A 25,008-nucleotide genomic window follows, 5' to 3' on the forward strand; every position below is an offset into this window, starting at 1 on the left:
CTACCTGATTCGTAGGAGCAGAGGTTGAGCATGCTGCAGCTTTATTGGCGACATTTCGCATGCACCTCTGTCAGCGCAAAACATATAATTTACCACACACTCTCATTTAAAGGTGAGGGCCGCTGGCTGAGTTAGATTAACGGGAGTTTTATTATTTTCCACGTTGTCTGATGTTCTCTGCAACACTTGAAGTCACCTTTTGAAGCGTTTTTCAAACTTTTTGACACTTTGATTAATACGGAGAGTGATGCTAAAGATGGGAAAGGACAAAGAAATTATGATAATAAACACTTGGCCAACCTGCGCTCCTGTTCTGTAAGAGATGTAATTAAAGACTGCCTCTTTGTGAAGTGGAGTGGAGTGACTCATGTCTGTTATAAAAGTTCTGCTTAATGCGTTTCTTAATCGTTTTTTTAATACCTGTCTTAGGTTACAAGGAGCAGTACTTTCCATCTATTTCAAAGTGCAACAAAAATGCAGTGAGTTAAAGCAATCAAAATACCTCAAAAACTGCTCAAAGATCACCTTGAAAGACAAACAACCCAAGAAGCGACGCGTGGAACACAAAGAAATTATTAGGACTCTGCCAGGAAGAAAAGAGAGAAGAAAGGTGAAAAAGGAGGGGAGTAAATGACATTTGGGGGCCACCTTGGCCACCTGATTGTTCCAAAATGAGAGCAATGACCGACCCAAGAACGAAGAGAGAGAAAAATCAATACAGTGCAATTAAACACAAAGCAAGCCTCAGTGGAGTTGAAGGGAATTTGTTATTTATTAAATCCACTCCCCCACAAAAAAAGAGCCCATAACTCCCTCCAGTCTGTAATGCATGAGCTGGCCCTTCGTCTTGTGTCCTCTCTCCAGGTAATCTGACCTTTCGCGGTTCAGACCGGACTGAAACGAGAGTGGGGAAGTCTGGAGTGTTCTCGCCTATTGATCCAAAAACTGAGAACTGAAACGTTTTCTAAACCTCAGAGGCTACGTGCTAAGCTTTTTTCAAATCTAATTTTTAAAAAGAAACATGTATTTTAAGTAAATAATTTTTACTCTTTGCATTTTTTCAAAGATTTGTTGTTTAGGGAGCCAAACACGACTCAAGGGAAGTAGATATTATGATGAAAAAAACTGAAATCAGAGCAAAAATACAGGAAACAAGAAGCTAAAAATGCACACAATGCAAAAACATCAAACTTTACAAAGTCATTTTGGTCAAGTTTCTAGTATAAATATCTTAGTACATTTGAAATAAGGCTAAACTAAATTACAAGTAACTTTTCAGCAGGATATAGGAGCTTGTTGTAAATCAATAATTCCTTCATAATGATGAAAAAGTTCTAGACAACTATTTTTCCAATTACTGGTGTCTTTGAGATGCATTGATGTAAAAATTATTTGAACCTGAAATGGAAGTCAATTTCAAATCTGCTTCTACTTTTTACAACTTCAATGGAAAAAACATTTACACAGAAAACCAATTTAATAACTTTCATACGTTTTATTTCTAAACAGTCCATAAAATAAGCACACAGTGTCAAAGTGCGCCTTAAAAATAAAACAATAGATTTGGTTAAAGCCCGTACACTGCAAAAACACAAAATATTACCTAGTTTTGTTGTCTTGTTTTAGTGCAAATATCTTAGTACACTTGAAATAAGACAAAACTAACTTACAAGTAACTTTTCAGCAGGATATATACCACCATACATCTTTGAAAAGCAGAAGTGGAGCCTCCTGCACAACCAACAAGAAAGCAGTGAATGGTTTCTGGATGTTAAGTCAACTACAAAACATTTTTCCAGCTGCCATTGTACAGCACAGACAGCAGTAAAGCCAGCTGACCAAACATGCTGGAGATCTGCTTGTGTTGCAAGGTAACGGGTGTGGGTTCCAGTCAAGTTGGCTGGGGTTTCTAGGTAACGGTAAGATATTTGTATTAAAATATAAACAAAAAACACTAATAGTGTGTTTTTATTGACGTTTCACTGTGGAGTTGATCTACTGTGACAATTTTCCAGCATGCTCATCTGACCTTAACACTTTTCCTCTACATGTTTTCTGTTTCCTGCAGGACTTGAGGCAAACTACTGACAAGGCTTCCTCTGGTTTTCCTTTTTAAATTATTACTTCAAAAGCCGGATCTGTTGTCAGGTTTATATGGAGACTAAATTACATCTGGGTGGAATCAATTGACTAATTATGTGGCTGAAGATAATCCATTGCATGGGATTTCAATCAGTAAAGACGCTAAATGTAAAGGTGTGCTACAGTTTTCAGATTTTCTTAGTAAAAAAATATCAAAGTTTATGGTTGTAAAACCTGAAAAGTTCAGAAAGTATTTATGTTTTTGCAGGAACCATTTCTGCATGCTCTGGCTTCATACACGACCCTCTGTTTCACAAAGAAAATTCACAGTTTAGCTCTTTTTCCCTCCACACAAAGCACTTTGAATCTTGAATTTTCTCTCATCTGTCTGTATTTTGCAGCTGTCTTTGTGTCTGAGCAGAATGCATCTTCGATGTGAAAAGCTGTGAGAGAAATGTGGGAGTTTATGTGACGTGCAAACATTTCTAAGGATAATTAAGCTTCCAAAGTAAAGTGACATTGATAGAATGCCGCCTGTGCTTTGAAAGCTGCTTGTTTAGAGGACGCTTCATTCTCCACAGCGCAGTCCTATCAAACTGAGGCTGACTCTAACAAAGCCAACTCTATTTCTAAATGATAAAAAGAAGTCACTAAAAAGGGTGAAAGTATTTCTTAAATGTTTTCATTAAGGAGGAATTCTTCAGATTAAAAGAAATTCCTGAAACGTCTGGAGAGGAGGAGGAGGGAGGATCCAAGGTTGTTTCTGGCCAAACCAATGGAGGTTTAATCACTATCTGTCTTTGTTTTACCTCTCCAGTCAAGTTGCCTTGTTAAGCCCTCGTCCAGAAGTACAATGGATCACCTCTGCCTCTTCTCCCCCGTCAGTGGTGACCTTCGGTGGGTTTCTGATGCAGCGGGACGTCACAGAGCAGCAGTGGGGACCCTGTTCTTCAGCCGCCGCGCATCTATCACGCAAACAAACGGCTGCTTCCTTGAGCGGCGACGCAGGAATACATCAAACTCCAGCGTAGCAGCGGGTCACTGAGGCAGGTGTTCTGCCGAGTGCAGCAACAAAAGGTCGCCGATCTACACTGTGTCATGGGTAGCGCAACTTTCGCAAGAAAAGTTCAATAGAGACATGCACTTTATATTCATCAGAAAAGGCCCAAATTTCATAGAGTTCAGCTTTTGTTGAAAAGTGTTAAAGGGGCAGTTTTATGGGAAATAAAATCACGTTTTAATGTAATTTCCTCATCAAAAACATACCCAGAGTGTTGCCTTGATTCTTTCATGCATGTTTGAGAAATCCTTTAATCTCCCTGGCAACCATTCACCTGTGCAAAAGGTCTGGTTGGACATAGCCCCGCCTTCGAGACGCAGTCCAATTGGGTGTAAACCCACCCAATCTGGCAACCCTGCTAGGACCGCCCCTGCAGATATTATATAAGTGAAGTAAACATAAACGAGGTGGGATCCCTGACATTCCTCAGCCCTTGCGGTCTCTCAGTTAGCCTCACAACCCCTCAGTTCAGCCGGGGGTTGATAAACTTCCCATGATGCCTCGTATGATTAATGATGCTTAGCAGAATTGAATTAAGGTTAAGAGAGACATGGCTGCAGCGGGGGGGCGGTCAGAGGGGAGGGAAGGGGGCAGCGAGGGGTTGAAGGTAGTAGCAAGTGAGGTAAATAACTTCTTTAGAAGAAATATACGACGGCCCCTCCTCTGCGCCCTCGCCGCCATGCCAAGTAATTACTCGCCCCGGCCTCCTGTAATAATTCCTATTACAAGCAGAACGGAAGAGTCGGTAACTCAGCGCACGGGACAAGGTGAAGGCAAGGCCACAGAGCAGCGGATCAATATTTCATTTACTCACCCTGCCTCGCCATCCCGGCCGCGGATCAAATGCAGAGAGAGAGAGAGAGAGAGAGAGAGAGAGAGAGAGAGAGAGGGAGAGAGAGAGAGAGAGAGAGAGAGAGAGAGAGAGAGAGAGAGGAAACGGGGAAGGAGGAAGAGAAGAAACAAGGTTCCACTGAAAACAGCCACACCAGGTTTCTGATTTCCTCTGGGTTTAAGGAGGGGGGAGGGGGAGGAGGGCAGGTGTGTGTGTGTGTGTGTGTGTGTGTGTGTGTGTGTGTGTGTGTGTGTGTGTGTGTGTGTGTGTGTGTGTGTGTGTGTGTGTGTGTGTGCGCGTGTGGAAATGTTTGAAGTTTCTCCCAAGTCCCCGTCTACACAGACAAACTTAGGTAAAGTAATTTCATTTCTCGTTTAGCTCTGTGTTTCCCTTTAAATTTTGAAAGTTAGATTAGTTCTGTTAGCGGCGATGCTGCTAGAAACAAGATGGCCGACCCTTCAGCTCAGGTATCGGAAAATAAATCTGAGCAAAAGGAAGAGGATTGAAAACAACATCCATCCATCCATCCATCCATCCATCCATCCATCCATCCATCCATCCATCCATCCATCCATCCATCCATCCATCCATCCATCCATCCATCCATCCATCCATCCATCCATCCATCCATCCATCCATCCATCCATCCATCCATCCATCCATCCATCCATCCATCCATCCATCCATCCATCCATCCATCCATCCATTTTCTTTACACCCTTGTGCCTAAAAACATTGTGTGCTGGTTTTTATCTGTTTATAGACCAAAAGACATGTAAATGTAACTAAATTGAGTTTTTACAGTGTTTTGGGAAAGTTGTGTTCCTTAATTGAACTTGTAAAAAGTAGCAGCAGCTTTAAAATGTGTATACATTTTATGTTTAAATGCATTTTTTATTGTTTTTCATCAGTGTAACAACACAGGACACAGTCATTACCAACAATACATCTTTAGGAAATAAAGAAAAGGAAACATATCTGTGTCTAAATATGGAGTACGGGAACAAATTTCCTCTTTTTATCCAGTTTCCAACGTATTTATATTCAGGCAGTGTTTTTTTTTCAGCTTAGCTTCATATTTCTGATCTGGAGGAGAGACTCGGGGTGGTTTTCTGCTGTCGGGTCTGATCACCTCAGTGTTTGGTGTGTTGTTTGTTCTGACCTGTTTCTCCACCCCAGCACATTTGCAGCGAGTGGCAGTTTGAGCTGCCGTGGACTTCCTGTCAGCCGCTGACCCCTCTCATCAGCGAGGCGTTTCCGTTCACTGAGCTGCCACTCTGCTTGGCTTTTGTTTGGCGTCAACTCCAGTGATTGTTGAGCTGAAAACGCAAAAAAATAAATAAATAAAAGCAGCAAATGTTTCAGAAACACCAAGAACAGCTGATATGAGCTGAAATCTGAGCTATTGAGTTACTTTTATTTATATCCTCATTCTGGTTCGTTTGATGCAGTTGAAGCTTCTGTAAAGCTTTTTCTTTCTTTTTTTTTTGACATTTTTCACATACATCCGGCACACAAATAGTTCCAAACAGTTCTGACCCAAAACCTTTAAGTGTTACGTTAGAACGATGACGATGAAGAGGAGTTTCATTTCGCAGTATCACAGAGCTATTATGCTTCCTTGAACAGGTCAGGAAAGGTTTATGGGCGATACGAAACATGTTCATTACAGTTCTTACACAAAATCATTCTTACATAGTGAGATTTTAGTCTGTTTTAGGGCCTCTGTCACTTTAAATGTAAATAAAATGCTGCTGGCCACGTTTACAGTCACACATGAAAATGCCTGCAAACAGAAGCCTTGCAACAACTGTGCATCCTTGAAAAGTAGAAATGGAGCCTACTGCACAACCAGCAACAGGTTTCTGGATGGCAAGCCAACAACAAAACACTTGTCTTTTCCAGCAGCCATTGTACAGCGCATGCAGCGGTAAAACCAGCTGACCAAACATGCTGGAGCTCACCTTGGATTGCTAGGTAACAGGTGTAACTCGGCTGAGGTTGGTAGGTAACAAGCAGTGCCGGCTGATTTGTGACGTTTCATTCTGGAGGTTTATGAAATGGCTCACTTTCCATGACACCAACAAAAAACAAAACATTAAGTTATTGCTAAAAACTGGCTGGGTGTTTTTTTAAGTGCTTGAGACCAAAACGGAAGAACAAAAACATGAAAAATATAAATTTTGCATAATGAGTCGCCTTTAAAACAAAGCTAAGCACACCATCAGTGATTTTTCCTCGTGTTTTTGAGGTCCGATGACTGGTTTGATCCCTAACGTTGTTTCTACACAAATCACAAACTGAAGATCTCAAAGAGATTCTCCGTCCAGACCCTGAGGACCCGGATGGAGCCTTTCCAAGCCGGCCGCCTCTAACAAGATCAGACCCAGCCCTTTTGAATTCTATTACCCCACCACTCTATTACATTACATCTCCATTTACGGACCTTAAGCAGCTCCGAGCACGGCTGGGGCTTTGACCTTGTCAAAGAGGAGAAACTCTGACAAGATCAAGTAAAGACAGAGGGAGGAGAAAATATGGAATAAAAAAATATCTGACAAAAAGGCCGAACTGTAGTAAGTGTTTGAGAAGACAGGGAGAGCTGAACGAGCAAAGAGAGAAGGGAAAGAAAGGGAAAATAGAAAATCAATAAGCCAGGAGAGTGGGAGGATGAAGATTGAAGGTTGATGTGGATGGGATTTGGAGGCTGGGGAGGAGGTGCCATTTAGGGGAGATTGGGAAAGAGCTCCGGGCTCAGATGCTGATGGCCGCTGCCGAATGTCTATTGATGAAAGGGACTTGAGATGTTGGGAAGAGAAAGGAGCTCTCGGAGGTGAACAGAAAAAAAACCCTCTCAGGTGACACAGCTTTCATCTGAAACTGCTGCTGGTTCTGACCTCTATTGTTTTATTTCTTCTAAACTTGAGAGATTCTTCTCGAACAAACACTTATTTTTGTAATTGCTTGACATTCTTGACATTGACTTTTGCAACTTTGCAGGGGAATAAACAAAACTCTCATGCAGGTCAGGTAAAAACACTGAAATACACATTATTTTAACCTTGTCAGATCTTCGGCAGAACAAACATACAGGAAAAACGCGCAGCTCTTAAACTGCAGTTTGTAATGTTTATAAAAGAAATGTTTTTTACATATTTGCTTAAACTGTCACCATGTTGTGGTAATCTGTGAAAAAATTAACTCTCCTCCACCTTCTTGAGCTACTATTACTGTCTGAGGAAATTCGTCGTTCCTGGTCAAAAACAACCAATCAGAGCCAGGAGGCGGGTCTTAGCGCTGTCAATCAAATCACAGATAAAATGTACAACAGGGTTTTAATACATTTATGTTACACATGGCAGAGCCTGATGTTTTCCAAAATTCACTTCATTTTCCATCAAAATGATCAAAATATTTGAATTCTGAACACAGATCTGAATCTGTGAGCACGGTGGTGGCAGCAACATGGTGTGGGAATGTGTTTCTTCAACAAGGGGAAAGAATCTGGTAGGACTTACAGTTACTGCTGTGTTTCCATTATAAATATATGCAAAACTCTGTCAAAATTTTCACAATTGCGGTTTTTCCGTTTAATAAGAACATCATCCTCCTACCACTTCCTGTCTTCTTCTTCTTCTTCGATGTTTTCGCCAGTAGTAACACCAGTTGTTGATCATGTGACTCATGTGACAATACAAATTTGCAGCTCATTTTTAAGGATTTTACTTGTAAAAAATATTTAACTTGACAACTACGCATTGATCTGTTTCTTTATCCCGTAAAAAAATACTTTGAGATCTGTAGTTGTGACATAAAAAATGCTTTAGCGAAGCGTTGTTTGGTAATGTTGCGGTTAAATTGTCAGTTTCTCTTCCCTCCCAAAACACTTTGATGTTGTAAACGATAATTTATTGGAGGAGTCGTAACGCAGCAGCTCTTTTCGTTGGTTCTCTGCTTGTCTGCAGGCCAGTAAAGAGACTCGTATGAATTACTCCCCATTTGTTGGAACGAGTTATTGTAAATGCATCAGTTTGTGATGATGATGCATTTCCCCTCCGTCAGTCCACGAAATGACTACAACTCTCATTTGGCTCTCATATTACATCTCTGGAAAGCTTACCAGAGCTCAGGGCGTGCATTACTTACAAACTAATGTACCCACCAGGCCCAGATACGCTATCGCCGTGCCCTAATGTTCCCGGCTGCTCCATAACACGGCCATTATTTCCCAAATAACGGATGTTCTCTCATCATGTTTGGTAACAAAGGGATGTGCAGGCGAATAAACACCAACACAAATTGTTGATTTTCCATTCGACTCCATCTCAGCCTCCATCCATCATTTGCCTCTCAGGCTTTCTACATTTCTGAAGAGGACCTAATGAATATTTCCCTTTGAGTAGGGGGAGCGTAAAACAAACATGAGCCCGGATCTCCCTTCCCTTTTCGTGTTTCCTCGGAGGCGAGAATGTGAGACGCATTTAAAGCCCTGTGAGACAGAAGCTCATCCAGCATTTTGGCATCAGCGCTGCTTCTTCTCCCCCAACCAAATCCACTTCAGTCCTCTGATCATCACGGTAAACAGTTGTGGCAGAGACACAGAGATGCTGGCTGTCGGTGGCACTTCGCCCCTAAGAATGAGACTGCTTGTTTTATGTTCTGGGGGAAAAAAATAACCATTATAATTTTCTATTGACCTTTTACAACTACGTCACTTAATCATCCGAGGCGCCATGACGGACGTCGGAAGTGAGGGTCGGGAAAACTGCGACTAAAATTGTTTTTCATCGTTGTTTTTGCCTGTTTATTTATGGCTTCTACTTCTTCGAGTAAAGCTATTTGTGAATGTAACAAGCTCCTGTTTCTTGGTGAAAATTTACTTACAAGTTATTTTTGTCTTTTTTCAAGAGTATTAAGATATTTGCACTAGAAACTAGACTAAAAATACTTGGTAACATTTTGAGTTTTTGAGGTATTTGCTTAAAATCTACGACTAAGTTCAAATTCCAACTGATGACTTTTCCTTTGCTTTATACCAGGGGTGTCCAATGTGTGGCCCAGGGGCCATTTTTGGCCCTTTAACTGATGTTGTGTGGCCCCCAACTGCAGTTCAAGAATGGCACAAAATTTGTTTCTTGAACTTTTTATTAAAGGGTAAAATATTTCAGACATGATTTTCTTACAATGCTAATGCTAATGATTTTTTTTATATTGAAGTTTTTAAATAAGTAGAACCATGATTATCTAGAGACTTTAACTGAAAAGCTTTGAAAACAACTTTTATGTGATTTATCAAACTTAGCTAAATTTAGCAAACATTTTGAAAGAAAGTGACCCAAATCTTACACTTAGATACATTTGTTCAATCGAGCCCCTTTCTTGATTTGAGACCTAGGTGTCTTTTTTTAAATACAGTAAACGTTAAAAAATCTTTTTTACATTTTGGATCTGGAATAAATAACATTCCTGTCCTATAATAAATAAGTAAACCGGACATGCTTGATTTCTGTTTTCTTGATTTCTTGGCTCAGGACTACTTTTGATGTGATGATTTTGGCCCACATGACAAAAGGTTTGGACACCCCTGCTTTATGCTCTGCACAGAAACAGTTTGTTTTCCAAAATTTCCTACTAAACTTGTACCAGAACAAATGTTTTGCAGGACTAAAAGAATCAGCAGTCAGTGGGTTACATCATAGACAATAATCTTATGTCAGTTTATTTTTATTTCAGGACAAACGGCGCTGATTTGTGTCCAGATATTCAGTCGGCTTGCAGCTCAGCGTAAATCCAGCTCATGTTTACTCTCTGCTTCTCCCTTTGTTGGATCTTTGCGTTGCTTGCCGTCTCTCGTGGCGCAGCAACTCCGATCAAACGCGGGGAAGATTAACCGGGGGAGCGAGAACTTCATCCTGGGTTTCTGCCGGGCACAGATGGCACACGCAGCGAGGCCGGGAGCCCGAGGCGGGAGCTGGTGAGGAGAATCAGAGGGATGCAGCCGCGCTGATGCGGCTGTCTGGGGAGAGGAGCCCCCTGGCCGCTGACGGTCCATCCAAATGGAGGCAATTTTACAGCCCCTCCAGGGAACGGCTTGCAAATGTACCCGCTCCATCCTGCCTTACTTGCATGCCTCCGTCTCGCCCATGTGATGCATGAAGGAAGCCAAACGGGAACGAGTGCGAGGGGGTGGGGTTTGTTTGGTGGAGGCAATCTCTGTGTGTCCTTTGAAGCTTGTCTTATAGCATTTTTCTGTCAGGTTTCTCTCCAGGGACATGCAGCAGATCTGGTTCTGGAAGGCAGCCATACGCTCAAAAAAAGAAAAAAAAAACCTGGAGACACTCGCATTACGATGTACCTGTGGCAGCAACAGGGGAACGTGACTTTACAGAGCGCAGCTAAAGTAAAAACCCATGTTGTCCGAGGAAGTAGTGGAAATATTACCCAGAACCTGGGTAAATAAAAACATTTTATCCCATTTTTTTTTTGCTTTGACTTCATCAACTTTTTGTTGCATTGTTGAATTTATTTAGTTATTCAACTTTTTATTTGCTGTTTTTTTGTTCTTGCATGCATAACTTTTAGTTAGTTACTTAATTTGATTATTGCTGCAGTTTCCAAGCTTCTGCCTCACTCAGCTCCTTCAGACTAGCCAGAAGCAATTAGCAAACACCTGGTGGAGCTGCTGAACTCATAGGAGCTGCTTCTCAGTGAAACGCTGGTAAAAACGTTGTTAAAGGGTTACTAGAGGAGCGGTGCTGTGATGACTTTCTGAAGGCGGAGCTTCAGAAAGAGCCAGAGTTTTTTAAAGAGATAGAGGCCCAATCTCAAAGCGTTAAGTTACGAAGTCAGATTTCTTTAGTCAGTTTTATAACAACTCAAGGAAGCTTAGTTACTTTATTGTGCTATAATGTGGAACTGTGTGCTTGGAAAATACATAATAATGTCCCTTTAAATTACAATTTAACTGCTTACAAAAACATTTTTAAGATTCAACCTAAAACCTTTTAAGAACATCTTCATCTGCCAAATGTAAGGTTGAGCTAACGCCAGTTTAGCTGAATTTTTAAAGTAAGTTCAGAGAACTGGGAAAATAGGAGCTGAATTCCCAAAACCAATCTGTTATCAATCAGACAGAATTAGTGGGAACGTCTGCAGAACGTTGTGTTTAAACCCTTCAAATAGACCGCAGTATGTTTTTGTGTGTGTTTCTGCACAGGTCTCCAGTCAAAAGCCTATCTTTAGCCTGCTGTGTGATTGTGGCAGAGCTCTGCAGGCCTTGTTTAGTCCCCCAGTGCAGAACTAATGTGCTTCAGATCAATAGCAGCTCGGAGGCTGGGCTGGGATCAAGTCTGGCCTTTGGGAACAGTAACACAGACACCGTGTTCCCTCTGCAGCAGAGACAACCACGCTCTGGGTGTTGCTGCGCAGCTTAAAACGCCTCTGAAATAAATGGAAATGCAGTGAATATGGCTGTTTTTGTCACATATTTTCTCTGCGCTGATTGTCTTTTCTTCTTCCATATTCCAAGAGGCAATTCATGTCCATATTCCTCAAGCTTGGTCAGCATTAAACAGCCTTATCTGCGGCTGCCGCGTGTTCGGCACGTCAGAGATGATTGTTTTCGGAGGACATCACAGGCAGATAGCCAGATACAGCCATATGCCGACGCCTTGTCACTCCTCAGAGTGGCAGCATATGCGTTCACTCCGTGCTATCAGGCGAGAGATTGATTTCTGCGTCCATCTTGTTTGCCCTTCCCTTTTGTGTTTCAGAGCTCAATTTGGAGAGCGTGTGATGTATCGATGCGCACCGCCTGAATTACCCTGCTAACAGATGCAAGCGCACAAAAAAAAACAAAACATCTTGCAGATGTTACAGAACCACACAGACTCAAGGTTCAACAGAAAACCGACACATTGGGCTTCTGTTTCCTCAGCTTTTCTATGCTTTCCTGCAGACGTCAATCAGGGTTGCCAGATCTGATTAACAGTTTCCAGCCCAAACATAAAATAAAAAACTAAAAAACAGCCCTAATCTAGTGCCATCCATATAAATATATATATTAGGGCTGAAACGATTAATTGTGATTAATCAATTATTGAAATAACCATTAACTAATTTAGTAACTGATTGTCAACTGAAGTATACAAGCTCAATATTTATTTTCTCTCCTGCAAAAAACAATCAAGGTTGCCAGATCTGATTGACAGTTTCTAGGCCAAATACAATGATATTAATTGGATTAATTGTGTTTAATCAAATAATCATAAACTAATTTTGTAATCAATTAATCGTTAACGATGTATATAGTTAAAAAAAAGGCCACTTGCTGAAAAGAAAACATTTTCAGAGAAGTAATTAACTCAAAACTGTGCAAAAAATATACATTTTGCATTTAAGATAAAAAAATTAAAAAAAAACATTTGTTTGTAAATATGTTTTACCCAAAACTCCTCAAGTGGAATAGTTTTAGCTTCACCTGGTTCAGCTTTATTAAAGGAATGATATGTAATTGCATTTTTGGGCATTAAAATGTTTGTTTTCTTATTTAAAAAAGGAACTGAATTACTTTTTTATTTGCATCTTTTAACGTACTTCTGGTAATGTGCTAAAAAGGCTGATAAATGAAAACACTAGTACATTGTGACTTGATTAACCAATGACTAATCGTTGCTGGTATCACATTATCCAGATTCTGAACATATCAAAGTAAATTAACAAATTTAATATGTGGAATAACACACCATTTTATAAAAGGTTTTGTACTTTTCTGCCACACAATGACAATTATTTCAAATGAATTTTCCTCTTAATACTTTATAAAAACCCACCAAATGTTCTGAAAAGCAGCCCAAATTTTAACCAGACCAAAACTGTTGTTTTCTGTCAAATGTTTTCAAAAGTTGCCCAACTGAGCGGAAACTCACCCACTGAAGACAATAAAACACAAATCTGCTGTCCTCTGGTCTTATGTGCACTTCTGACTCCTACATGTGCAAGAAAATAACTTAATAAGCAAAAAAATAACGGCAAAATAAATCGATGTATTGATGTTTTTGATTATGGCACTCGACAAAATGTAATGTTTATTCTGAAATTGGTGACTGTATGATGTAATTGTGACTTTTTGGTTTTGTGTTTTAATGATATAAAGCATTTTGAACAGCCTTGTTGCTGAAATGTTATACAAATAAACTTGATCGAAAGCGCAGTTACAGTAACACACCACAGGGGGGCTAGAAATGGCGCCCACTGAACACTAAAGGGTATGTGTAAATATAGTCATTAAACGTTATATTTATGCCTAAAATAACTGTCAAGTGTCACCGTAACATTTAAGAATATATCGTGAACGATATCTACTCTAGTTTACAACAAAAAAAGATATATTTACAAAGAAAATACCGAAAAAGCACCAGCAGCGTTTCCAACGGCAAGAGGAAGTCACGTACGCACAAAACTGGATCTTCAAAATAAAAGCTCAGAAGATAAAATTCACAGATTTTAAGAAAGTAAAATAAATCAAATTTGTTATTCAACAAAGTGCATTTTAATTCTTACACAGAAGGTGGTGAGGGAAGTTATGTCCTTCCTTTTGTGATGGCCAGCTGTTGCTGTTCAGAGCACGTCTTGCTCAGATGCTAACGTTTGTCAACCAACTTCTGACTGCGACAGCACTAACTAGATCAAGCCACTGCAAAATAAGATGTCAATGGTGACTAATATGAAGAAAGTATTCGCCTTGTGGCGAGGCTTTTCGCCTTACAAACGCATTTATCACAGCGCAACGCAATAAATGAACTAACGCCATCACTCCCGGCAGCAGAAGCCTGACGTCTCCATGAATACAAACACACACTCCCTTTACCCATTCTCCCTCCATAAACGCAGGCCTTTATTTCATTACCTCGAAGGGCCGTTTGTAGACCTCAATGCTGCACATCTAATTAAGAAACTTGCTTAATTAAAAAAGGAGCAATAAGCCCTTAATGGTGACTAAAAATAATGACTGTGTCAGCGAGGGAGCCTGTAATGACCAAATGAAAAACTTATGCATTGTACACAAAACCAAGCAACCTCCTTTCCCAGAACCCTCAGTTGTTGTTTGGTCATGAGGACAAATGGGACAGTTAGTGGCAGTAATAGATGTGGCTGTAAAAGCCGGCGCGGCTGTATTAGCTCTGCTCTCTCAGCCATCAAGAGCCGAGCACAATATCAGCCACTAAAGGCCTTGAGGAGAGGCGGCACGTCTCCAGCATACAGAGGAGCATCCAGATAAATGCCAGCGGGCCACAGTCAGTTATCTCCCCTGTAACGTTTTCTGACTATTATTATGCAAATCCGTCCCTCTGTGTTGTGCTGATCGGGGAGTTCAGTGGTGTCAGATGGGGGCTAATATTGTCAATTGTTGGATTTTTGATGCTAATTGTCAAACATTTGACCCTGTCCCCTTGAAACCGGAGAAATAACTGAAAAACAAAAAGGACCTGTAGGTTTAATAGCAGTGTTTCAGAGATTACAACCTAATGCAATTTCATTCTGATTATCCTAATCACATGTAAATGTATGTGGAGAACTCACGCAATGCCAGTAAAATCCTTGACTAATACGAACAATACTGGTCATCTTTACTTTTCGACTTATCTGTTGACCTTCAAAAGGGGACCTATTTTGCTAAATTCATATTTTGTACGTATTTGTACTTCCATTTGAGTATCTACTGCTTCTAAAAACGCCCCAAACTCTTAAAAATAACACTCAACAGGTTTTTGGCAAGAAGTTTATGCTTTTGGTGTGTGGAAAAAGAACCATTTCAAAAACCTCCTGAATTCAAGTCACAACTGCAGGCACTGACTGTTACCTAGCAACCCCAGTCAAGCGCAGCCCGTTACCTAGCAATCCAAGCTGAGTTCCAGGACAGTTGGTGCAGTGTTTTGTTGTTTACCATTCAGAAACCACTTACTGCATTCTGGTTGATTGTGCAGGAGGCTCTATTACTGCTTTTCAAAGATGTATCGTTCTATAACTGCAAATTTGTTTGCACCTATTTTCATGTACAAGCGTAAAGGTAGAGTCGGGGGCGTGGCCAGCAGCAGCTTACCTGGATTTAAAGCTACAGACGTCCTAAAAGCTCGTTCTAAAAGGAGATCAAAACAGGCAGAACTGAGCAGACTAAAGTCTCTTCTGAAAAAGGCAAATTGAAAGTACAAATATATATATTTATACATAATTCCACGGAATAAAAACCAATAGTTATCAATTTAATGTCTAAATTGAGTCTTATTTTAATGAGACTATGCTTCTTCCATAAAAAATGTGAACACTCATCTTGACATCAGAGGTTATTAGAATATTTGATTCCTGGTTCAGACCCAAACATCCAACCTCAAACCAACAGCCACTGGTTGGTTGCAGGAAAGGTGTTCAGATGTTTTAATTTATTTAGCTTTGTCTCATTTTCTACATTTCAAAACCGTGTTTTTTTTTTTAACAAATGTGTTTGTTTTACATCTACTTGTCTTCAGGTTTGTATGTAATAAGTTGTCATCTACTTGATGCTAAATTTGCAGCTAATAGCTCTTTGGGAATTGTTTAATTGAAGCCTAAATACTGTTTTAAATAATTTATTATTATTGGTGAAAAAGTGCTAGTTCAGCTGGCAGAGTTTTTCACTTGTTACAAGACATTTTTCTGATGTTACAAGTGAAATAATCCGCCAGTGGAACTCGAACTTTTTCATCAATAGTAAAGAATTATTCACTTAAATCAAACTCATATGTCTTGCTGAAGTTATTTGTGAATTTTATCTTATTTCAGGTGTGCTAAGATATTTGCAGAAAAAATAGACCAGAAAAACTTGGTAACACAACACACAACTTTACCTTTTTGGCTCTGTCTCAAATAAATGACACATAGATTATAATTTTAAATAGTCTATGTGTCACAGATTGTTATAAAACAGATTATCTCCTGATACATAAAACCGTTTAAATTAAATACAACATTTTAGTTTCTTAGTAGAAAAAATTAAGATCACATCCAAGAACTGGTCTTTACTAGATCACCCGTTGAAGAAAAGCCATTATAACTTGGGAAGGTGCCATAACTTTTGCTTTAAGATGTGTGCAGTTTAACTACCAGGCAGCTTGGCTCTGAAATGCATGTAAATACCTTCATGAATGCTAATAGCACATTTACAATACAAAGCAGCACAGCGAAGAGGATGAAGGAGCTCAAGCATCATGCGTTTGCTGCAGAGCAGATGGTTACATGGGGCTGTAAATTCTCCTCACACGAGGCCAGCGACGCTGCTGAGATGTGACCCAGCAAGTGAGGAGAATTAGAGGAAGACGAGCTGGAGCAAGATGAAGTCAAGGACGAGCGGAAACAACTCGCTTCTCAGCTAAGCAGGTAAGGACGTAAACAGTTAATCGACTTATGATTAATTGTTGATTACTGACTTTTCAGATTAAAATGAGTTCCAATCGATTGACTATTAACGTCCACTTAGACCTTCTCTTGTTGTTGTCGTTTGACCGCCATCCAGCAGAGGGCGACGCTCGTCATCCTTAAGTGGAACCAGACAGTGGACACAGAAACAAAAATGGCGGCAGAGAAATGGTCGGCACAGAGTCTGGAGAGGGATAAAAAATGCATTTTATGCTGATATGTAAACACTTGACAAACTCCTTCAGTTACCACTGTACTTCTGTTTGAATATCTCTCTGTTCACGGGGGATTAAATGTTTCACATATTTTATTCTTTTTCTCTACTTAATCCTACTCAGCACCATAAAAGGTTCTTGTTTTGCTGTATACTAGTTACATTACTCAATGCAATTGAGTAAATGTATAGTTACTATCCATCTCTGAAAATCCGTTGTATGTCAGGAAACTAATCAACCTGAAGATGCCACCCAAACGGTAACGCCTGGTGGCAGCATCATGCTATGTTGATGGAAGACGGATGGCGAATAAGAGATGGCGTAAAACGTAAGAATGTACCAGCAACTGATTAAAATATAAAACTAATTAAATTAAACATCAATCTTAGACATTTCTGCTTCCAAGTTTTGACTGTGAGGCAGGAATGGCAAAAATCTCTAAAGGAAAAGCTTGTAGGGCCGTTCTCCAAAGTCTTGCAGCTCTAATTAGATCAAACATCGCTCTGCAAACTAAACTATACACAAATACACACCACACCTTTCAGATTTTATCAGTCAAACAACAAAAAAATACATTTACAGCATAATTTATCTTCTACTTCACATTTATGTGCTACTTCGTGTCGGTAAAGTCCCACTGCATCTTGAAAGATGTCAAATTATTGTGAGAAATGAAAAGTTGCAGAGTTCATAAATTTCCAGAACATTTGTATGATTAAATTTGAATTAGCCATTTTATTTTTGGGATTTTGTGGCACTAATGGCCTTTATCTGACAGCCAGCAGGAGGAGAATAAAAATAAAATAATAATAATTAAATGATCATCACAGGGCGGGTAATGAGGGTTCCTAATAGAGTTGATTTCCTGATAGATTAATCACTTATATTTTGACTTTCTAGACTAAAATGTGCTTTTTCTTTAGAATTTAACCATTTTAAACAAATATAATCAAGTTCTCACTTTAATGCCTTCTATTTTTTAGATATATTTTTTTATTAATTCTCATTGAAAGACCATCCAAATCTGTCTGAATTGTATAACAAATGAATTAAATCGGAATCTTATTGTTTTGGATTTAACATAAACTAGCAAACTGAGTTAAAATCTGAAAAAATATTTTCCAATACAGATTTAAGTTGTGAATATAAATGTCCCTCAATTCTTTCTTGTCATTTTGCAATTTCCTTCTTGGAAGGGCCGCACAAAATCAATCCACGGCCCAGAAATGGCTCCTGCACCACAGTTTGAACCTCCCTGGTTTATCCACTCAGATAATAAGCTTCTTTTTTCATGGCTTCAGAAACACTTTCATTCTTATCTCCAGAATAAGGTTGTTTTTCCTTATATTTGTTGTTAATTGTTGTGTTTCACTTAAATATCTAATACATAAAAATGAAATTGCAGTTCTATAAAAACAAAAAGAAACAAATCCTAAATTAATTACGTCTTCTTCTGTGTAAATAAAGAGTATCGGGGTTGAGCCAGAACCAGTAATGAGCAAAGTAAAACCAAGAAAAAAACAAGTTCGGAAGATAACCAACATTTCAGTGAGATAATTATTCTGAATCAAAGCTGAACCTGCTTTTTGTGAGCGTGTCACTGCTGGAGTAAATGAGCCAGAACAGATGACAGATCTGCAGCCGATGATAAAAAGAAACGGTCTGACCTTAACGAGGGGAAATAAAAAGAACAACAGCGCTAACTCGTTGCATCTGTAAGTTAAATGCTCACACCTTCCAGCTGAAATGTCCTGCATGGTTAAACCTCAGGGTTTCCCCATTGTGCTGGACGTAAACTGTGTTAAAATTAATCTTTTATACATGTTTATTCTGTTTGTTTATCCTGTTGACAGCAAAGCAAAGATATTTCACATCTGATAGGGTGAAGAAAATATGGGATTCAATCAATAATGTCCCATAAAATGGTTCAAAACCGCCAACTTAAAGAGATTTTTCTTTTTATTTGCTTTCTTTCTTGTGACATGTTGTAGTTCTGACTTTGTTTTGGTAAATTACTACCCAACAAAATAAAAAGAAAAACTCCTTACAGAATCACGAAAAAGAGGTTTGGCATTGAAAGCATAAGGAATAAAATATAAACAATCATCAAATTAACAGAAGATGAGAGCAGGAATGAAACAGTCTGAGTTAATAATGAGGAATATCTTTTCTTTTCTTAGTATATTCTCTGGATTATTTAGTTGTGAAAAAGAATAGCTTAGCTACTTTAATTGCCTAAAATGTGTTTGTGAGAAAAAGGACCAGAAGTTGGTTACGAGTTCAGCTCAAACCAAGCTGTGTTGTCGGCAGTGTTGCCACTTATCCTTTTAAAAATCCACGGAAGTTTGTAACTTTGTAGCTGACAGCCATCTTGGCAGGTACAGTAGTTGCCATGGAGTTGCTATGACAACAACATACAAGCCACAAGCTTGGAACTAGCTCTCATCTCTTTTTTAGCTATTAAAACAATGTAAGTACATTACAACTATTTGAGTACTCTACCCACCTCTGTGCAATACTAAGATAAATATAAGTGACATTTACTGTAGTACCTATGGCCGAGCTAGCAAAATTAGCTTAGCTAACGCAGCTTTTATCTGCTAGCTAAGACGGACATGTAGCCTACATGTTTGTTACTACATGGACTTACTCTGCCAGTCATCAGAACCTTGTTATTCACGTCTGTACTCACTCTTTGTGTTCACTGGGTAATTAACTAGGTTGTACTATGATATCGGAAGGAGCTTATCCACATCATCGGAAATGTTTCTATTCTCCGTCTCATATGGGTTGATCCCGACAGCAGCCATTTTGTTCATGTATCTCTTGCACATTGGTCAATAGAGTCCACATATTTTCTTTTTGTTGGTCTCAAAGCCCTGCTTCGCTATGGGTAGCTGTGCATTGTGCTGCGCTTGCCTACCAAGATGGCGCGGATCACTTCCGGTTCAGACATGTGGGAAGTACATATTAAATGTATATTCAAACATGGTATTTAACTGCAGTTCAACCCCTGTCTGTTCACACAAATGAATCTCCTGGCGCCATGTTTGATTCCTAACAGGAAGTCATGACTGTTTTGAAGGACTGTGATTGGCTCGCACAGGTTTTAGCTTAGTGCTGCACTGCCCCCTATTGGTCTGGCATGTTTAAACAACACTCAGTGGTGTAATTCAGTGGATGAGCACTTTTCATAAACTGATAATGTGTTGACAAGTTTATTTTATAAAATCAGATGTTTTAAAAAGACCCGGCTATGTTTGGACTAGGCCTTATAGACTACAAAGTACAGTATTCAAATGCAGAAATGTTTTTTTTCCCCCAATGAGAGCATTTGTGTGTTGCAGAAAACTCGCTTTCCTCTGCAGGAAGTGTTTTACCATGTAGTCCACACTCCCACCAGTTAGTTATGCACATCAGTTTCCTGGAGTGATCAGTATTAATTAAAAGAGCATCTAATCAGGAGCAGTAGCAGGAGGGAGTCCGCGCTGACAGTCGGACAAAAGGCAGCGTGAGGAGGCGAAGCCGCAGCAGGCAAGTTGTTTAAATGTGTGTGTTTTATTGTGTGCTTGCAGCTCCGCTTTCCCTTGCTTCAGACTTGTGGGCGTCTAATTAATATGGATGGAGCATTAAGCCTTTTGGACTGCGGTACCTCTCGTTTCATGACTATTAATGATTTTAATGAACTGGGCTAATAAGGCCGTTTTTCTCCGCTGAGCTCTGGAGGGGCTGTCCGACACACGCCGGGGTCAGGAGGACGAGCCCCCGCCGCCCCCCACATGGGAAATTAAACCAGCACTCGCAAACCTATTAACGCTGCGTTGTCCGAACACTCATCAGACACTCGAACAGTGAGAGCGCCGTGTGAAACTGTGGAGGAATAAAGATCTGACCAGCCGGCTAAAGAGGCTGCAGGAAGGAAGGAAACTAAAGCTCATTTTAACTGGTTTGAATGGTCAGTTCATTTCTACTCACTGGTTTTTGAATGGCAGGTGGAGAAAATATTGCCACAAAAATGTTGATTTATTTATTTAGATATATAAAATATACCAGAAATAAAAGGAATCAGACTAAGTAACAAGAACACTGTAAAAACACAAAATCTTACCAAGAATTCAGTAAGAAATAGGAGCTTGATTTAAGTCAATAGGGGCAGTATTACATGTTTTCCATTTTACAACTTAGTCAAGTAACTATGTTAACTTGAGTTGTTTTAAAAATGTTTTAAACATCCAATCTGACTTCAAACAACCACTACTTCATGTTTTAACTTCTTGAAATTGGGGCTGTGTCTCTTTAAAAAACCTTGTTCTTTCTCCCAACATGGCTCCTCTATTAATCCCTTAGCGGTTTTACCAGCGTTTCACTGAGAGGTTATGAGCTCAGCAGTTCCACCAGGTGTTTGCTAATTGCTGCTGGCTAGTCTGAAGGAGCTGTGTCACGGAGGAGCTGCGCCTCGAAGGCGGGGCTAGGTCCACCAAGGCGTTTAGGACAGAAAGAATGGTTGCCATGGAGATTAAAGGATTTCTCAAACACTCCAGGCTTGTTTTAGATGAGGGAGCAACTTTATAAGATGATGAAAAGCTCAAAAAAAGTTTATTTTACACACTACTGCCCATTTAGTATGGATGAGAAAATATTAGTTCCACTGGTAGATTATTTCACTTATGACATTTTCCCATGTTACATGTTAGTAACCAAAATCTAGGCTACATGTCTGTCTTAGCTAGCAGATAAAAGCTACATTAGCCAAGCTAATTTTGATAATTCAGCAGTAAGTACTGCAGTAAATATCACTGATATTTACCTTAGTATTACACAGCGGTGGGTAGAGTACTCAAACAGCTGTAATGTGTTTATATTGTTTATATTTTAAATAGGAACAAGGTGAGAGCTAGTTCTAAGCTTGTGGTTTGTTTATTGTTGTCATAGCAACGCCATAGCAACAGCCTGCCAAGATGGCTGTCAGCTACAAAGTACATGAAAGTGTTACGTTAAATTATGAATTAAAACCATTTTTATTTGTTGTTATGTTACTATAACATTAAACTGCAGTGATACAATCAATGATAAAGAAAAAAATAATCAAATACACTGCAAAAACACAATATTACCAAGTCTAGTTTTTGCTGCAAATATTTTATTACTCTTGAAATAAGACCAAACTAACTTAAAAGTAACTTTTTAGCTTGTTTTATGTGAGTAATTCTTTACTATTGAAGAAAAAGTGCTTGTTCCACTGGCAGATTGTTTCACTTGTAACATTTTTCCAGTGTTATAAATTAAATAATCTGCCAATAGATCCAGAACTTTTTCATCAATATTTAGGATTTTTTTTTTTTTACTTAAAACAACCTCTTGTATCTTGCTAAAAAGTTACCTGTAACTTAGTTTTGGCTTATTTCAACTGTACTAATATATTTTTACTACAAACTAAACCAAAAATAGTTGGTAATATTCTGCGTTGGATATTTTTGTGCAGTAGTTGCTGTTTCCCTTCGTCTTCCTCTCCTTCCCGTCCTCTTCCTCTGGCTGTAATCCTCACCGGCCTGCCAGCGCACGGCGCTCCCCAGCAGCTAGAAGTTATGGTTTGTGGCTGCAGAGCTGACAGCGGTACAGCAGAGGGCGAGATAAGGCTGCGACCTCTCTGGCCGCAGAGGATGAGATGAATACATTTACTCTGTGTGTGACGGGAGGCCAGGGCTGCGAAGATGAGGAGGAGGAGATACGGCAGGCCGTTTTAACATAAAATCACTTACGTCTGGCTGTACATAATTACATTCTAGCAGAGTTGGGTGGTAACTAGTTATATTTACTCAATTACATTTACTGGAGTAACTTTTTAAAGTACTTTTAGGAGTATTTTTACTACGCTGTACTTTGAGTAATTTTATTATGAAGTGCCGCTACTCTTACTTGAGTAAAACTTGTTAAAGTTTCATAAATTTTATATTAAGATAAACTTATTTGGAAAACTTTTCTTTTGCCAGATTTTGTAATTTTGTTACATTTATGAATTATTGTAATTTTGGTCCTAAAAATACCAAAATTTCCACTTAATTTTATATTTTGGTTTGTCTGATGATGTAATTTATAAAAATTAAATGATTGATCATTTTATCAGTTATCTGGCGTCATTTCTACTAATCAAAATATAATTATAGATATCTTAATCTATAATACGTCTAACCAAAACCCCTGGGATCAGGGCCGTGCAGAGGCCACTAAAGGGGCAGGTGCTCAACAACAAAAAGACCATCTAACCTCATTCTAGGACAGAATATTAAAGTCTCTCAGCTTTCAGAGTTTAAAACAATGATAAATTACAAAATTGTGACATATACAATCAAAGCTAAGGAGAATCTCTACATAGAGCATAACACTATGCATATGTAAGATATTTTATTAGTAATTTCTTTCTGCAGGTCTATTTTGTTATAGGAAAGTTTTGCAATATTCAAACCCGCAATTTAGCAAGATATGTAAATCAGAGCTGGACCACCAGACATATTTTGTCTTTACTGAATTACACTAATAAAAATATAAACAGTAACATAAAAGGTATAAAAGGTAACAAGGTGACCGGCTTATTATGTTGTACAAAAAACCCCCAACAAAAAACAAAATAATTTTAGAACATGTTATTATGTGACAGAAGAGGGCTTAGGAAATAATAATACAAAATATAAATAAATAAATAATTTGACACAAATGGCAAGGAGCAAAAGGGGGAGGTGCTCAAACACCCCTAGCCCCCCCCCCCCCCCCCCCCTCTGCACGTGCCTGCCCGGGATCTCTGGAATCTAAGTGTGGTAGAACCGATTAAATGTTAAAACAGCTTGCCATAGCGGAGTGCCGTCCCCAGGCGCCTCGATGTGCTGCTTCTGGACCGAACAGCGCGGCTGCAGGGAGCGGGAAGAGGAATGGCAGCACAGCAGCGGGTGGAGGAGGGTAAATATAAATGAGAGAGGATCGTCTCCGCTTTTCCCCCAAGGCCTGATACTGGATGATATTCGAAAATCAAGGTCTGGAGCCACGAGGCCACAATTCATCACCGGAAGCAGATCTCAGTGTTTCTGTGCTCCATTAAAGCTCCTGCTCTTTGCTTACACTACATTAAGTCAACTTCTTAACTAAACACGTCGTATATAATATGATTTTAGGGTTATTTTCTTCCTGGTCAACATTGTGTCTCCATGTTGCTGAAAAAACACAAAATCTTACCAAGTATTTTTAGTTTCCAGTGCAAATATCTTAATTCATTTGCAATAAGACAAAAGTAACTTACAAGTAACTTTTAATCAAGGAGCTTATTTTACGTCCATAATCACTTAATATAGATGGAAAAAAGTTCCAGTTCCAGTGGCAGATTATTTCACTTTAACATGGAAACAATGCCTTGTTATAAGTGAATATATCTGACAGGGAAACTACAACCTTTTTATCAATATTAAGGAATTATAGCCTTTCATGTTTTACTAAAAGGTTACTTATTTAAAGTCTACTAAGATATTTGTACTTTAAACTGGACCAAAAATACTTTGTAAGATTTTGTGTTTTTTTTTAATTTTATGTCTGGTTTGTATTACACCTGAAATCAGTCAAAACTAACAAACTTTTCAGAAAGAAATGGGAGCTTGTTTTAACTCAGTAACTCCTTAATATTGATACATTTATACTGGAAGATTATTTCACTCATAACATCTGGAAAATGTCTTGTGATTTTTCATCAATATTAAAAACTTATTTACTTAAAACAAGTGGCTGCACAGTGGCGCAGTTGGTAGAGCTGTTGCCTTGCAGCAAGAAGGTTCTGGGTTCGATTCCCGGCCCCGGTCTTTCTGCATGGAGTCTCCATGTTCTCCCTGTGCATGCGTGGGTTTTCTCCGGGTACTCCGGTTTCCTCCCACAGTCCAAAAACATGACTGTCAGGTTAATTGGCCTCTCTAAATTGTCCCTAGGTGTGAGTGTGTGTGTGCATGGTTGTTTGTCCTGTGTGTCTCTGTGTTGCCCTGCGACAGACTGGCGACCTGTCCAGGGTGTACCCCGCCTCTCGCCCGGAACGTTAGCTGGAGATGGGCACCAGCAACCCTCCCAACCCCACTGAGGGACAAGGGTGAAAGAAAATGGATGGATGGATACTTAAAACAGGCTGAAAAGTTATTTGTAAGTTAATTTTACCTCATTTCAAATGTACCAGAACTGTAGCAGTATAAAGTGCGAATATCCGGGTGTGATTTTGTGTTTTTGCAGTGTATTTTCACGGCAGCTCCAGCAGTGAAACAAACCAGTTTGTGAAGCAGAAACATGCAGAACATCAGGCCGAGTCTTTTCATCCCGTCTCTTTGTGCGTTTCCACCAAGGGCATC

The 25,008-nt window shown here is 39.4% G+C and overlaps 1 long non-coding RNA gene across 2 annotated transcripts; it reads right to left on the reverse strand.

The window, feature by feature from the left end:
• Positions 1-748: 748 nt before the first annotated feature.
• On the reverse strand, positions 749-14,889 carry LOC103462917 (uncharacterized). 2 transcript variants are annotated; one of them, XR_014087014.1, is made up of 4 exons: positions 13,380-14,889; positions 12,902-12,961; positions 5,137-5,293; positions 749-894 (listed from the first exon to the last, which is right to left on the reverse strand). It is a non-coding gene; the product is annotated as an uncharacterized LOC103462917 (long non-coding RNA). The 2 variants fall into 2 exon arrangements; XR_533413.2 differs by lacking the exon at positions 749-894 and having other exon boundaries at positions 4,952-5,293; positions 13,380-14,368.
• Between the last annotated feature and the right edge of the window lie 10,119 nt (positions 14,890-25,008).

Source organism: Poecilia reticulata, chromosome 3, assembly GCF_904066995.2.
Source record: "Poecilia reticulata chromosome 3, P_reticulata-male-v2, whole genome shotgun sequence".
Taxonomy (NCBI): Eukaryota; Metazoa; Chordata; class Actinopteri; order Cyprinodontiformes; family Poeciliidae; genus Poecilia; species Poecilia reticulata.